The following is a 17,299-nucleotide window of genomic DNA, read 5'->3' on the forward strand; positions in this document are numbered from 1 at the left end:
TTAGCTTTTCTCCCCTTAGTTCCTTTCTTTTGGGTCTAGGATTTTTCTCTCTATGATTATTCGCCGCTTTAAGAAATAGTTCTAAGAGCCTCTTTTCTTGGATTTTTTTTTTTCCTTTTAAAGTTAGGGTCTAAATAAAAAAGGAATCTTCTCTATTTAGACCCTAACTTTAAAAGGAAAAAAGTGTCCCAGCTTCATGGCAGCCATGATGGCTGCCTCTTCTCCTTGTCGTGGATGAGAGGGAAGAAGCCCTGGGTCAAGCAGGATAGTTGTGGCTCTCCGCGACCTGCAGGGCGCCCCTCTTTACTTCACCACCCCTACAGGGTGGCTTTAGCTCCTTTTGAAGTCCTCCAACAGGGAGAACTCAGTGTGGAAGTGCAGAGACCCGTTCATCACATCCGATCTCACCGCGATATCGGTTGTCATCCCCCTGTATTGTTATCCTCTTGATTGTCCATATCTCTCCTATCCTTTTGAACTATTTCCATTTCTGCAATGCTCTTTTCATAACATGGCTCCTCTTTCCCCTCTTCTGTATTTTATTTATTTAAGAATTTGAAAGCTAAACCTCTGGTCCCAGTGATGGACCCAAATTGGATCCTGCAACAAATCATACTGCAGGGGGAATGATGTTCTGTAGAGAAGTGGCCACCACAGAAGAAGGCCCTTTTTTGTGGTCCCAGCCATCAGATTACATCCCTAATCGATGGGACCCGTAACATACCCTGCTGGATGATGAAAGTAGTGTTGAAATGTCACATTGCAAGCTCCACCCCTTTGGGGCATGTATGTGATGTCATAACACATGTAGAGATGATGTAGACTCTCACCACAATGCTCTAGTGCTGATGTCACCTTTGGCTTTCCTGCAGGTGACCACTATCTGCTAAAATGTGGATTCCTGGCCCCTGAACCAGGATGATGATTTCTCATTGCAGGGTAAACCGTAGCCGATCATAGCAGATTTTGCAAATTATGACTATGAGTCATAATGATGAGTCCCCAAATATCTTCACAGCTTTTAGCATTTTCACTACTGAACCTCTGACTCCACACAAGTATTTGATAGTAAGATTGAAGGTCCCTTGATTGCATCTTAATTATCGAAAAGATGGATAAATTAAACAACTCACACATCCATTTTGGCAAGTACTGGTTCAACACACACACACACACACACACACACACACACACGCAGAATCCTAGACAAACTAGGGTTGTAATCATGAAGAAGCTTCTAATTACATTTAAATTGGAAGACGAAAATTAAGCAGTTCGTCTCCCTGTAATGCATGGCCATTAGAGTAATTGCAGTTCTTTTAATGAACAGCATGCATATTTACTATAAAGAAGGGGAGGGGAAAATTAATTTGACAGTTTGGGCCAATATAAATGAAATTCCTTTACATCAGGGGTGTCAAACTCAATTTCATTGAGGGCCGCATCAGGGTTGTGTTTGACCTCAGGGAGCCGGGGTGGGTGTGGCCAGGACGAGCATGGCCAGCTCGACATCACTCGTGTCGTGGCACCTGGGGTGGCCCAAGTGCTCTGCCAGTGAAAACAGGCTCCCCAGCTCCATTTTTGGCTGCCAGGACCTCCTGCAACCCTCTGCCAGTGAAAATGGAGCAGCCCTCCCAAACTCCATTTTCACTGGCAGAAGGTTACAGGAGGCCCTGGCTGTCAAAAATGGAGCTGGGGAGTCTGTGTTTGCTGGCAGAAACACCATGGGCCGGTCCTTCACTGTTTCCAGGGCAACTCTGTGGGCCAGATCTAACTACCCGCAGGCCGTACCCGGCCCCCGGGCCTTGAGTTTGACACCTCTGCTTTACATCATCCATTTTCTGATCAACTTCAAGTTTCTAGTCTTCAAGCCTATGGCATTTTCTGCCCTTCACAGATTCCCTTCACCGATCCAGTTTGGGTGAAAGCTATAATACGATGCAAGTTATAACACAGGGCTTTTCACTTAATGACAAGCATTTCTTCCTAATAATGTGCCCGTCTTTATAACAGTTCACTCCAATAACACATATCTGAAAATTGCCAGCACTTTAGCATTTACATCTCTTGAAAAATCAGTTTTATTACTGTATTCGTTTAGTCTGAAATAGTCTGACCTCAAACGTTTTGAAAGACCAATCAGGTTCCTTCACTCACTTAGATGGAAGTGGGAAGATCACAACCTCTTGAGGGTGAGGGTATTGGTCCAGATTTTAGGTATGCTTTCAACCTATTCCCAGGGTAGCTTCATAGGAACTGAGTATCAAACATTGCACAGTTCTAGATTTGTGTGAATGGTGTCATCCTGCTGTGTCTTATTATAGTAGTCATTGCTTCCCAGGAATGAAGATGATAACCCAGTCACCTTTGCTATCAACTTTTCGTTAATGTGCATTAGGCATAGACTCATTTTTGCAATAATCAGAGCTCAGTGTCACTCCAATTGGATTTGGACCCTAAATTTTTGACTTCTTCTAAGTGTTTTTCTTTACATCCCCTGAGACACATCATTTGTACCTTTCATTTCATATCCAGAAAATGAATGCACATATGTCTTCATATGTCAGTTCTACAGAGGAATTATTGAGTCTGTCATCTGCACCTCTATAACTGCCTGGTTTGGTTCTGCAACCCAACAAGACAGACACAGACTTCAGAGGATAATTAGAACTGCAGAAAAAACAATTGCTACCAACCTGCCTTCCATTGAGGACCTGTATACTGCACCAGTCAAAAAGAGGGCTGTGAAAATATTTATAGACCCCTCATACCGTAGACATAAACTGTTTCAACTCCTACCCTCAAAACGATGCTATAGAGCACTGCACACCAGAACAACTAGACACAAGAACAGTTTTTTCCCGAACGCCATCACTCTGCTAAACAAATAATTCCCTCAACACTGTCAAACTATTTACTAAGTCTGCACTATTATTAATCTTCTCATCATTCCCACCACCCATCTCCTTCCACTTATGACTGTAACTTAGTTGCTTGGATCCTTACGATTTATATTGACTGTTTCCTAATATGATTTGATTGCTTATTTGTACTCTATGACTATCATTAAGTGTTGTACCTTATGATTATTGATGAACGTATCTTTTCTTTTATGTACACTGAGAGCGTATGCACCAAGACAAATTCCTTGTGTGTCCAATCACACTTGGCCAATAAAGAATTGAATTCTATTCTATATGTACAGATCTTTTAAAAAGTAAGACAGGAAGAAAATCAACTCGTTTGAGCTGTGGTGCCTATTCCTTGGACAGCAAAGGTGACCAACAAACAATGACTGTAGTGCATAACTTCAGACATGTTACTGGAAGGAATAATCACAAAATTGTGTCTTTCTTATTTTGGCTACATCATGTGGGGAAATTCGCTGGAGAGATCAATTATGTTTGGAAAAGTTAGCGGTAAATGGAACTAGGCCATCAAAGAACACAACGGATGGACACCATTAAAGCTGACACCAGCCAGAGCATAGAACCACTCAAAAGTGTTGTGGCTTTTGATTCTTGATGAGTGTATCTTTTCTTTTATGTACACTGAAAGCATATGCACCAAAGACAAATTCCTTGTGTGTCCAATCACACTTGGCCAATAAGGAATCCTATTCTGTTCTGTTCTGTTCTGTTCTGTTCTGTTCTGTTCTGTTCTGTTCTACTCTACTCTACTCTACTCTACTCTACTCTACTCTACTCCACTCCACTCCACTCCACTCCACTCCACTCCACTCCACTCCATTCCATTCCATTCCATTCCATTCCATTCTATTCTATTCTATTCTATTCTATTCTATTCTATTCTATTCTAAAAGAAGTAGTGCAAGATCGGAAGGTGTGGAGACACCTGGCCCACAGAATTGCCAAGAGTCAGAGTCAATAAAATAGATAACATCATCATCATCATCATCATATGCAGATCATAGTTGAATGTCTGTATCAACTAGTGTTCCTCAACCTCAGCAACCTTAAGAAGCATGGGCTTCAACTCCCCTGTTTTGTCTGGGGAAATCTGGAAGCTGTAGGCCACATATTTTAAAGTTGCTGATGTTGAAAAACACTGGTATAGACACATACACACACACATCACACATACAATTTTAAGCAGCTCATAGGTCTGCGCTGGAGCTCTGCCAGGCCAACTGACTCCATTTGACACCTGGGAAATTTAAAGCTGCTGTGTATTGTTATTTTACAAGCTCTTATGCAGTGTTTGTTTTAAATTATGTGTGCTGAGATTTACTAGCGCCTGCAGGAAACTGTGTACACAGGAAAGGCACACTGGTCAGTATGCCTGCATCAGTTAAGAAGTGAGAGAGAAAAATAGAGTGAGCGGGGAGATCTGAACGCCAGTATTTTTAGATGTTAGTGTGAGCAAATCAAGGAGCCATCACAACAGATGGGACAGCTTCTCAACTCCCCGGGATGAGAATTATTCATTGTCTTGACGCTATCCTTCTGTTGATGCAGCCTATGACTGCATTGGTTTTTTTGGCAGCTGCAGCACACTGCTGGCTCATATTTAAGTGGTGGGCCACTAGGATACCTAGGTCCCTTTCCCAGTTACTACTGTTGAGCCAGGTACCACCAATTGAGTTGTAAAGTTATAAAGCTTGCCTATTTTACATCGAGAGCACAAAAAGTGATAATACCGCTTTGTACCACATTAGTGAGGCCACACTTGGAGTACTGTATTGTGTACAGCTCTGATCACCACGATACAAAAAAAAAAAAAAAAAAAGATGCTGAGACCCCAGAAAATATGCAAAGAAGAGCAACAAAGATCATAAAGGGTCTGGAGGCTAAATCATATGATGAAGGATTGAGGGTGCTACCGTATTTTTCAGAGTATAAGACGCTCCGGAATATAAGACGCTCCAGAATATAAAACACACCTTATTTTGGGGGGAGGAAAATAAGAAAAAAAATTCTGCTTGAGAGGCTCTCCGTTTGAGAAGCTGCATTTGCAGCCTCCAAAAGCTCTAAAAGCTCCTCCATGAGAGGACGTGTGGAGGCCAAAGAGTGGGGGCCGGCGGGTGGGTGGGGCTACGTTTGGTGTATAAGACGCACCCAAATTTCCACCCTCTTTTGGGGAGGGGGAAGTGCATCTTATACTCCAAAAAATACAGTGGGTATGTCTGTCCTAATAAAGAGAAGGATTAAGGGGGAATGTGATAACTGTCTTCCAATACTTGAGGGGCTGTCACAGAGAAGAGGGTATCAACCTATTCTCCAAAGCAGGGGTCTCCAACCTTGGCACCTTTAAGACTTGTGGACTTCAACTCCCAGAATTGAAGTCCACAAGTCTTAAAGGTGCCAAGGATGGAGACCCCTGCTCCAAAGCACCTGAGGGCAGGACAAGAAGTAATGAGTGGAAGCTTGTTAAAGAGAGATCCAACCTAGAAATAAGGAGAAATTTTCTGACAATGAAAACAATTAATCAATGGAACAGTTTGACTACTGGAGTTCTGGGGGCTTCATCACTGGAGGTTTTGTTTTTATTTATTTTTTTATAGATCTACAACAACTGACTGGGATGATATACAGTTTCCTGCCTTAAGCAGGAGGTTTGACTAGAAGACCTCCAACGCCCCTTCTAGCCCTATGATTCTATATTCTACACCTATTTACTTCTTTTATTTAGGGTCAGTGGGTTTTTCTTCTAAGCAGAGTTTTCCACAAGGTGGCTTCCAACATTTCCAAATTGCAATTTTTTTAAAAAAAATATATTAAACAATAAAACAGTGATTCGGAGTACGATCATCTGTAACAATAAAAGCATAAACAGCAGGAGGATTCATTAGAAAAGCTTCCCTGCAATACGTGCATGTAAATTACGAAGCTATTTAAAGATGAGGGAGAATTAAGAAAATACGAGGTAGGAATCATATCTGTGCCATGCAGAGAGCATTAACACATCATGGAAGGCCACCACAGAGAGAGCATTCTGCTATGCAAACACTCACCACACCTTAAGATGGGAGTCATTGACTCAGGACCTACAGAAATCATTTTCTGATATAAAGCAGAAACATATAAGAAATGGTATCGCCCTAAGCCAGTGATGGCGAAACTTTTCAGCACTGAGTGCCCAAACCATAATGTGTACGTCGGATCCCAGGAAACTCAAGAGACCAGTTGATCTTTGGGTTTCGGGTGCGCACGTTAATGTTTTTTCTTACCACCATTACCATTATCATCATCATCATCACCGATCACCATCATCATCTTCCAGAACATCTCTTTGGCCAGGGAGAAATTTCTAAGAATCTCTAAGAATTCTCTTCATCCAATTTAATTGTGTTCAGTGAGAAATATGATCCTATTCTCTCTGGGCAGCTATCATCTACCATGTTTGTGACTTGTTTTAATGCTTGACTAGCTGGGTACCGTATTTTTCAGACTATAAGACACATTGGAGTATAAGACGCACCAAGATTTCAAAGAGGAAAACAAGAAAAAAAATAGTTTTTGGCCTCCGCGCTTCTGGTTTTTGGCCTCCCCGGTTCCCAGGAGGACTCTGCAGGCCTCCCAAACTCTCTGCACATCCCGTTTTTGCAAAGAACCACCTGTTTTTTGCAAAAAGAGGATGCGCAGAGGGTTTGCAGAGTGCTCCTGGGGGCCAGGGAGGGCAAAAACGTGATGCGTGGGAGGTTTGGGAGGCCAAAAACTAGCCTGTTTTCACGAAATGGAGCACTCCGCAGGCCTCCCAAACCCTCTGCACATCCCGTTCTTATGAAAAACAGGCCTGTTTTGGCAAAAATGGGACATGCGGGGCAGGGTTTCGGGAGGCCAAAAATGGCTGTATTTGGTGCATTAGACACACCAACATTTCCACCCTCTTTTGGGGGGGGGAAGTGTGTCTTATACTCCGAAAAGTTACGGTATTTCACCTTTTCACCCAATTCTGTCCCTTTGCATGTCTACCAGACCCTATTGGATGGTAGTCCCTATTTCAGCCCTGAGGTTCTTCTAGTAGATAAAATGCACACCTAAACAGGAGAATTCTATGCTATTCAAGACTGAGAAACACCCCAGGGAAGACTTTTCCATCCGGATGATCCCTAATGTATGGACTTCAATTCCCCAAGTTTCCTAAGGTAGCAATAGCAGTTAGACTTATATACCGCTTCACAGTGCTTTACAGCCCTCTCTAAGCGGTTTACACAGTCAGCATATTGCTGATCTGGGTCCTCATTTTACCCACCTCAGAAGAATGGAAGGCTGAGTCAACCTTGAGCCGGTATGTGGCCATTTGCTAAGAATTCTGGGAGTTGATTTCCTCATGTCTGGAGGTTGAAAGCTATCCCTGTTGAGGCTTACATGGGGAAAATATACTGCAGCTAAGGAAGATCTCTGAAGGAATAGAAAAGAAAAATCCTTCAAGGTGAGGAAAATGGAAACAAGCATGAGGATATAGCCCTATCATCCTTAACTTAATTCTGCCTATCTTGTTCTTCGGGGAGAAAAATGTAAAGATAACAGGAATAATTCAATGTTTTTGAGAAGCTGACACCAAAGCGACATTTCATACAGATTGTTCCATCACCAGCTTCTTTCCGGCAGAGAAGATCTAATCTCAGCATCTTCTGATCCTTTTCTATAGTTCATTACTTTCTAATCACTTCTAGCCCTTATCGAAAAGAAGCTCTGAGCCACTCTGACTGGAACAAATCCATAAATCAAAGTAAGAGAGAGCTTTAGCAGAATGCCTTCCCTTTCAGACTTCACCTACCTCTGAAAAACTACAGGGCGTGAAGTGTGTGTGTGTGTGTGTGTGTGTGTGAACCTCCTGTATTTCCAGATCAGAAATAGACCTCTGAAAAGATTCAGTCAGACTCAGACCCTATAAATAAGGAATTTTTCAGCCCTGTGCCCTCTACTTCTGGTTGACTTTAGGCTTCACATCCCACAATCTCCAAGTCAACCACATACTGGTTGAAGGTCTATGCAAGTCAAAGTCCATCTAAGGAGCAGTAAGGTAGAAATCTTTTGGATAACCATTTGTCTGAAGTGGTGTAGGGTTTCCTGCCTAAGCAGGAGGTTGGACTAGAAGACCTCCAAGATCCCTTCCAACTCTGTTATTCTATTCTATTCTATTCTATTCTATTCTATTCTATTCTATTCTATTCTATTCTATTCTATTCTATTCTATTCTATTCTATTCTATTCGAAATCTGAGTGGATCTCTAGAATTCTAGTAAGCAAGAAATAATAATAAATAATAATAATAAACTTTATTACGGTCATAGACCAGCAATAGACAAGAATCATCATTGTTTACAATAGTATTAAAAGATAGCACCAACAATAATAATGAACAATAACATCGATAATAATAAAAATCCATGGTATCAAACCATTTGGATCATGCCCTTGTTTACATGGTGGAAGAGCGGATAAGAATGTGTGTAAATATAGATTCACTAAAAATTGTTAGAGATATCTACGAAAAATTGGTGCCAGTAAACTTCTCTGATTCTGTAACCAAATTTTTTCTTATGGTCATTGCAGCAGCACAGAATTTTGCTACTGCATGTGTGGTAGGTAGCCAGGTTTGAGTCCCGGAGGAGACATAAAAATTGTCTGTCCTCCCTGGTAATCTCTCTAATAAGGGGAGAATATACATTGATCTAAAAACTCTGTATAACTCCCAGCACAATAAAACATGTGTGATATCTTCGATTTCTCCTTTACCACATATACATACTCATTCCCAGTGGTGGGCTGCTGCTGGTTCAGACTGGTTCGGGTGAACTGGTTGTTGCAACCTGTGGGTGGGTGGGCCCGCCCACCCGCCTGGGCGCAATCCCGTCCTATATCTCTGTGTTGTTTGACGCCGAACACATGTATGGATGGCGCTCACATGCAAATTCCTGTGTTTTGTGATGCTGCACGCATATGCAGACAGCGTGTGTGTGAGCGAAGCCAGCATGCATGCACACACACTTACATTTAGGCAAGCCAGTTGTTACGGTATGTGATGGCCACCTCTGCTCGTTCCACTATTGGGGTCTTGTTATACCTGCCTTGGAGGAGTGCTGAGGGGAGGATGTTAAATCTGGCTCTGAAGAATGCTAGTCTATGTCTCGAGGATTTCAGGTCCTCTGAATATCTTGATGGCTCATACACCCCCTGGTTAATTCTGTTCCTACTATGGAGAGGCAACCTATTTATTTCTTAATGGAACTCCATGTCTTTAATTCTATTAATGACTATTTGCTTAGCTTGGTCAAAGCCTAGGGATATTAAAAATTCTGAGGAGAGCCCGTAAGAGCCCAGCTTGTGGTCTATCACCTGTTTCCAGGGGGAAGGTGTTGTCACCTAGGCCCAAGTAGTTGGTATTAAATACAAACAGTTCGAAAACAAACAGACTTTATTAGAACGGCTGAGAATTAACTCATTCTCAGCGTAGTCCAAATTAAATTAAAGCAAATTCTTCAAAACACCATTCCACAGTTTATCACTGACATTGGGATAATTAGGCAAACTGCTTTTCTTGGCAAAAGTTCAGAAGCAGAAGACACCGACAAGGAGCCTGGGTGGCGTAGGAGGTTAATGCCTCCTATTAAGGCAGCATTTAACATCCAGCTGCCTGCAATTACTGCGAGTTCAATTCTTACCAGGCTCAAGGTCGACTTAGCCTTCCATCCTTTCTAAGGTGGGTAAAATGAGGACCCGGTTTGTGGGGGCAATAAGCTGACTTTGTATAAAATATACAAAAGTATGAAGGCTATTGCTTAATGCATTGTAAGCCGCCCTGAGTCTCTGGAGTAAGGGCGGCATATAAAAATAAATAAAAATAAAAAATAAAAAATAAAATAAATGAATACAGTGAAATAAGAAGCAATTCTCTCAACGTTGTTTTCCGGCAAAGAGGCCAAGAGCCGTTGCTGGTCTTTTAAGCCTTATGGGAGGAGCCAATCTTCTCTTGGCCCTACTTGGCCTCTCTGCTTTATCTGCTCCTGCCTTCTGGCAGCTCTTCTCATACGTGCACTAGGAACAGGCTCCTCCTGTTCCTCTGCCTCTCTACTGTCAGCCTCTGGAGGCTCCGAAGTCCGCACATCACTCCCTGGCTCCATCTCTGCCTCCGATGCAGAGCCCTCATCCGGGCCTTCCCCAGCCTCCAGGACTGGCTCCTGTTCTTCCTCAGCCTCATTGTTGTCCGACTCAGCTACCAGCTCTGCAGGCTGCTGGCAGACCACAACAGAAGGGAAGTTATCTATCAACACTAAAGGGGTTAGTCCCTTTGGAAACAAATGAATTTTTAGCCAATAGACAATCAGCTTCCAGGCTCTTACCTGAATTTGAGGCATACTTGTCTCAATTCTTAACTGGGTGTTTGGTGTTCTTTTGGGTGCAGCTAAAATGGCTCTCAGGAATTTTGTTTGTATGATTTCTGGTGAGTCTTTTTTTGCGAAGATTCCTGTTGGTGCCCCATAAAGAATTTGCACTAATGTTTTAGCCTCCAAGAGTTTTAAGGCAGCGGTGGCTAATTGTCCTCCACCTGTATAGAAAAAGTGTTTAATGGCATTTGGGGACCTAAGGGCTGATTGCAACGTATAATCCAGGTGAGTCTTCCATGTACCTTGCAAGTGGAAGACCATCCCAAGGTATTTAAATATCCTAACCTGTTCTAAATTATGTTCTAAATCAGCCTGACTAGGTGGCTCAGTGGCTAAGACACTGAGCTTGTCAATCAGAAAGGTCGGCAGTTCAGTGGTTCAACTCCCTAGTACAGGTCTCCTGCGTGATCAGGGGGTTGGACTAGATGACCTCCAAGGTCCCTTCCAACTCTGTTACTGTTACTGTTACATAATCAACTATATGTCCTTCTATTCTCCAGGAGTATTTTATAGTTCTTTTATTGATAACTAAGATTTTCGATTTGTCAACATTACTAGTAAGTAAGAAATTTGATCTCAGTAAGTTTTAGAAAGCTCTTGGTTTCTTCTTTGTTACTTTATTTTTAAACCCTGGAAGATGGTTTCTGTACTCCACACCTTATTAATAACCTACATGAAGAATAAATGGCAGCACTTTATATTCAATGTTTAATAGAATGGAGAAATAATTGCAACCATTGTGTCTCAAAAAGAGTTTTACTTTTCATGGATTTTTTTTTGTTACTTCTTTGAATCAAAGAAGTTAAGGGATAATTAAACGGAAAGAAGGATCTTGTGTGCTATTTTTGTGAGACTTGAGTACTTCCTTTCTATCCATCTCTTTCCCCTTAAAAGTTCTTTTCCTACCCATCCCTAACAATTAAGATAGTTTCTTTCAGATTTCATTAGACAAAGAAGGTAGCAGGAATATGGAACAAGCAGTATGCAAATTGTGTTGCTGGACATTTTAATTAGCTGTCCAACAGGTTTCTTCTAGCCAACTTTAGATGTTCTCAGAAAGCCAAGGAAGATCAGATCTGAGGAGGAGGAGGAGGAGGAGGAGGAGGAGGAGGAGGAGGAAGAAGAAGAAGAGGAAGAGGAGGAAGAAGAAGAGGAGGAGGAGGAGGAGGAGGAGGAGGAGGAGGAGGAGGAGGAAGGAGGGGAGGAGGAAGAGGAAGAAGAGGAGGAGAAAGAAGAAGAGAAGGAGGAGGAAGGAGGAGGAGGAGGAAGGAGAAGAAGAGGAGGAGAAGGGGAGGAAGAGGAAAAAGAAGAAGAGGAGGAGGAAGGAGAAGAGGAGGGAGGAGGAGGAGGAGGAAGGAGGAGGGGAGGAAGAAGAGGGGGAGGGGAGGAGGAAGAGGGGGAGGGGAGGAGGAAGAAGAAGAAAAGGGGGAGGAGGAGGGACTAGGAAGCATTAAACTGAATTTAAAGGAGACTTTACTATTACAGGGGTGCTATGATAGAAATTTCTGTCTCTTGAGATGAAAAATGGCCATTTCCAGAATATTGCGGAACAAAAACAGATGGATAGGTTTGCAGCTTCAAACAAGCAATTAGCATCTTCCTCATTAAATCAAGACACAATAACAAAGAAGAGCAAAGGCAAGAAGGAGGCTCTGCCTTAATGTAGCCACTGATAAATGAGGTCCAAGGTAAACCTGGCCAGTTTCCAAGATTCTGCAGCCAAACCCCTTGCTCGCTGCAATAAACCTGCCTATTCTTACTCTAAGGATCTTGCTTTCTTGGTTGTGTGCTGCTATAAAAGAACTTGACATCAATCCTAGAAACTGCCTATATAGTACACTAAAAGGCCAGGTGTATTTAAAGAGTCCCAATACTTGGGCAAACTCTAAACTGCATGTGAATTTTAGGCAATAGATTGTGGAGCTGAAAGCAAACCTAGGAGGCTCAGGAAAGCTTCCATCACAGGTTTGTTCTGTCTTATCCCACAATGCAGGACACAAAATAATTTATTGTACGCTGCCTAGAGGGAGATGGGCAGTTCAGAAATGTGAAATATAAATATATAAATTCTCTTAAGTTACGGGGATGCTGGTATGGTAGAGTAGAGTAGGGTAGGATTAGGGTAAGGGTTAGGGTTAGCATTAGTGTTTGGATTAGGGTTAGGGTTTGGGTTTCGGTTAGGATTAGGGTTAGGGTTAGGGTTAGCGTTAGCGTTAGCGTTAGCGTTTGGATTAGGGTTTGGGTTTGGGTTTGGGTTTGGGTTAGGGTTAGGGTTAGGGTTAGGATTAGGGTTAGGGTTAGGGTTAGGGTTAGGGTTTGGTAGGGTAGGGTAAGGTAGGGTAGGGAATGGAATGGAATGGAATGGAATTAGAATGGGAACGGAAACGGAATGGAACGGAATGGAACAGAATCTTTATCATTTTAAATGTACACTAATCAGCATGCATTAAAATGAAATTTCATTGCATTCAGCTCTCAAAAGATAACCATTATGCATATACCCACATACACACACACATATGACACAGAGAAAGATCATAGTCTAGTTCGGATGTATACATATATATGGCCAAAAAAAAAAAAAAAGAATCCTGTGAGTTTACAAGAGAAATTGGTTAAGGAATTTTAGGACACTTCAAAGGGAAGAGCAGTGCCACCAATGACCTGGTAGGGGTTAGATGAATTACAGAATACCAATAGCAATAGCACTTAGACTTATATACTGCTTCACATGGCTTTACAGCCTCTCAACAATCTGAGTCTTCATTTTACCACTGCCGGCTCGGTTCCGGCCGGCAAAGAGCGCCAGCTGCAGGCTTCTGGCGCCAGCAAAGAGCAGCGGCTGCTGGCTTCTTGCACTGAAAAAGACCGGCGACTGCAGGCTTCTCATGCTGAAAAAGATTGGCAGCTGCAGCTTCTCGTGCTGAAAAAGACTGGTAGCTGCACACTTCTTGTGCCGAAAAAGAAGCAGCGGCTACAGGCCAGTGTCTCGGGGCGGGGTCGTATGCTCAGCTGTACCAACAAAGGCCAGAAGTAGCTGCCCGCCATTTCCTGCTGCAAAACCCTTTTTAAAAGCCCTGACTGTCGGGCAGCGAGACCCAGCCAGAGATGAGGCGTCGGAGAATCACCGTTGCTGTTGCTACACAAAGGTAAGTCTAAGGCTCCAGCCACCACCGCTTCTGCTCACCTGCGCTGCCCCATCCTACCCTTACTGACATCTAGTTGGCCATGCCCACTAAGTCACATGACCCCCCCCCCCAAGCCATACCCACCTGGTCTTTAGGACGAACTGGTTGTTAAATTAGTTGGATCCCACCACTGGGCCAAACTCTCTTAACAAATGACTCACTTAGCAACAGGAATTTTGGGCTCAGTTGCAGTCGTAAGTCAAGGACTAACCTGTATTAAGGTATGGTATGTCTTGTATGCCTTTTTTTTTTTTTTTTTTTTTGCTACAAAGTCAAGGTAGCTTTCATGACCATGCCTGATTTATTCCTGCAACAAAATGGCAAAATCAACAGTAAACAAGAGCCTGCTCAAGGAACAACCAAGGAGAAAAAAAACACACTCACCAACACTGCCAGGGCAAGCCACTTGTATATAAACAGAGAGCAAAACCCTCTCCCTTCTAGCTCTGATAACGTCACCTAGTTGGGTAATAAAGCATCTACAAGAAAACAACGAAACTCAGAGAGCACCCAAGACCCCGTAGTTCAACCCTGAGCTACAAATATTCTCTTCTAATGGTAAAAACTACTCAATTGAGCAATGGATCCAAATTCCCTTGGTGAGATCCATAGACAGGACAAGGCAAGACAAAAAGCAATGGATAGAAACTAATCAAGGACTAGGGGTGACATGATAGCAGTGTTCCAATATCTCAGGGGCTGCCACAAAGAAGAGGGAGTCAAGCTAGTCTCCAAAGCACTTGAGGACAGGACAAGGATCAGTGGGTGGGAACTAATCAAGGAGAGAAGCAACCTAGAACTAAGGAGAAATTTCTTGACTGTTAGAACAATTAATCAGTGGAACAACTTGCTTCCAGAAGTTGTGAATGCTCCAACACTGGAGGTTTTTAAGAAGAGACTGGACAACAATTTGTCTGAAATGCTATAGGTTTTCCTGTTTGGGCAGGGGGTTGGACTAGAAGACCTCCAAGGTCCCTTCCAACTGTGTTATTCTGCCTTTCCAGTTCTCCTCCCATTTAAATACACTATTATGCTAACTTTTGTTTGAGTAGCTTTTTTTCCTTCCAGCCAATGGTCCTTTGGCCTCATAGCTGACATGGTATCGCGGGAATGATGTTCTCCTTGCACAAGATTTGGGACCATACATGAAGTTTTTCTTGCAGAGCAAGAAAGTTGAATCAGGACCAGAAAACCAAAATGGTGCTGAATTGTGGGTCAGGCAAAGTTATGAAAACAACACTTCTAAAATTCGTGCTTTAATGCAGGGATGCTGAACTAGCTAATACCGGCAGAGCGAGGAAAGAGGATGATATGACTCATCTAAATTTACTCCTGGTTTAATCTCCTGATTCAGCCCTTTGATGCCCACCAGCGAGAAATGCATTCTGCTTCCCCCAGCTGGCTATCTTTCCACTAGCATTGAGCTGTGACTTTCATTCCACTTTTTGCTTATTTGTGCTTTCTTTAAAAAAAAAACCAAAAAACTTTTTGCTTAGCGCATGAAATGCGAGCACATGAGTCAGCACTGCGAACCTGCAAATCATAACTCTGCAAGAGAAGGGATGCTGGAATCCATTGTTCTGGAAGGACGTTTCCAAATTCAGGAACACAAAAACATGAAATGTGTTCGCTTTGCTGGATTATGATTTTTCTTTTCCTTTTTTCAATCTACAGGCTTTAAAGTCTGGGGAATCGGGCGGCATACAAATGTTTGCAATAAAAATGTAATAAATAATAAATACATGCACTAATGAAAATGTTCACCCAGCGCCTTGAAACAAAGCACAGAGCTTCTTTCTTTCTTTTTTTAAAAAAAAAATCAGCTTTATTTTCAGCATTTTTTGTGGTTCATTCAAAAATCTCTACATAATTTTAGAAAGAAGATTGTACAGGTAATCCTTGACTTATAACAGTTGGCTTAGTGACGGCTCACTAAGCAGAAGGGTGTGCATAAGCGCACCAGCCTGCCTACCGTCCCTGTCCTAATAATTTCTTTTCTTCGTATCCTTTCATGTATTTATAATTAGGTTTACACTTGTATCTGTCATAAAATACATGCTTGATGAAATAAATAAATAAATAAATAAATAAATAAATAAATAAATAAAATAAAATTACAGCGGCACTGAAAAAAAATTGATTTATGACCATTTTTCATACCTATGACCACTATCCCCATGGTCCAGTAGTGGGTTTCACTTACCTTCGCTACCAGTTCGGAATTGTGAGCATGTTTTGGGGCCACAAATGGCCTGAAAATGACCTGATAAATGGCCTGGAAAACAGCCCAAAAATAGCCTGAAAATGGCCCAAAAATGGCCCAAAAAACAGCCTGAAAATGGCCAGAAAGAAGTCCCGTAAAACAGCCTTAAAACAGCTCAAAAATATCCTGACAAATAGCCTGAAAACGTCCCAAAAAATGTCCAGGAAAACATCCCAAAAATCTTGAAAATGGCCAGAAAACAGCCTGAAAAAGACCAAAAACCAGGCATGCGTGCACCACCCAGCTAGTCTTTGGCTTTCTGGCGCTCTGGTGTGCACACATGCATATGCACATGCATGAACACGCATTCTGGTTTGGGCACTTGCGCAGAACCTTCTGCGCATGCATAGAATGTCTGTGATGACGTCCAGGCAGGTGGGCGGAGCCTCCCGCCGCCTGAACTGGGGTGAACCAGTAGAAACCCACCACTGCCATGGTCACGTGATTTACATTCAGATGCTTGACAGCTGACTCACATTTATGACGGTTGCAGTGTTCTAGGGTCATGTGATCACCTTTTACAAACTTCTGACCAGCAAAGTCAGTGGGAAAACCAGATTCACTCAACAACCGTGTTACTAATTTAACAACTGCAGGGATTCGCTTAACAAACGTGGCAGGAAAAATCATAAAATGGGGCAAACTTAACAAATTCCTCACTTAGCAACATAAACATTGGGCTCAATTGTGGTTGTAGGTTGAGGATTACCTGTAGAATTGTGTTGACCATATTATAAAAACAGAATGGCAACTGACCTGGAATGAATATATCACACAAACTGCTTCTTCCTGGATATCTTCATGACAATTGTCCATTGCAGATCAGTCAAAACTAACCCCCAAAAATGGAAATGAAGTCTATACGTCTTAAAGCTGCCAAGCTTGAGAAAGAATGTGCTAGCATAAGACAATAGAGCAGAGCAGAGCAGAGCAGAGCAGAGCAGAGCAGAGTAGAGTAGAGTAGAGTAGAATCTGGAAGGGACCTTGGAGACCTTCTAGTCCAGGCCCTTGCTCAAGCAGGAGAACCTATACCAGGGGTGAAATGCTACCAGTTCGGACCGGTTCGGCCAAACCGGTAACGATGGCAGCTGGTGGTTTGGAGAACCGGTAGCGATGGCAGTACGAGGCTGCGCCCACCTGCCCGGTTGTCGTTACTTCCTGGTTTTAACCAGGAAGTAACATGATTTTTACCCTCTGCGCATGCACAGAAGGCTTTGCGCATGCGCAGAGAGTCCGTGTGCACCTGTGATGCGTGCGCACTTCCAAATCGGTAGGGAAGGTAAGGAGATTTCACCCCTGACCTATACTATTTCAAACAAGTGGCTGTCTAGTTTCTTCTTAAAAACTTCCAGTGATGGAGCACCCACGATTTCTGAAGGCAAGCTATTCCACTGGTTAATTGTCCTCACTATCAGGAAGTTTCTCCTTAATTCCAGGTTGCTTCTCTCTTTGATCAGTTTCCAACCATTGTTTCTTGTCCTGCCCTCCGGTGCT

The sequence above is a fragment of the Pituophis catenifer genome, unplaced genomic scaffold (assembly GCF_029215685.1).
Source record: "Pituophis catenifer annectens isolate HBS135680 unplaced genomic scaffold, rPitCat1.0.hap2 SCAF_1, whole genome shotgun sequence".
Classification (NCBI taxonomy): Eukaryota; Metazoa; Chordata; class Lepidosauria; order Squamata; family Colubridae; genus Pituophis; species Pituophis catenifer.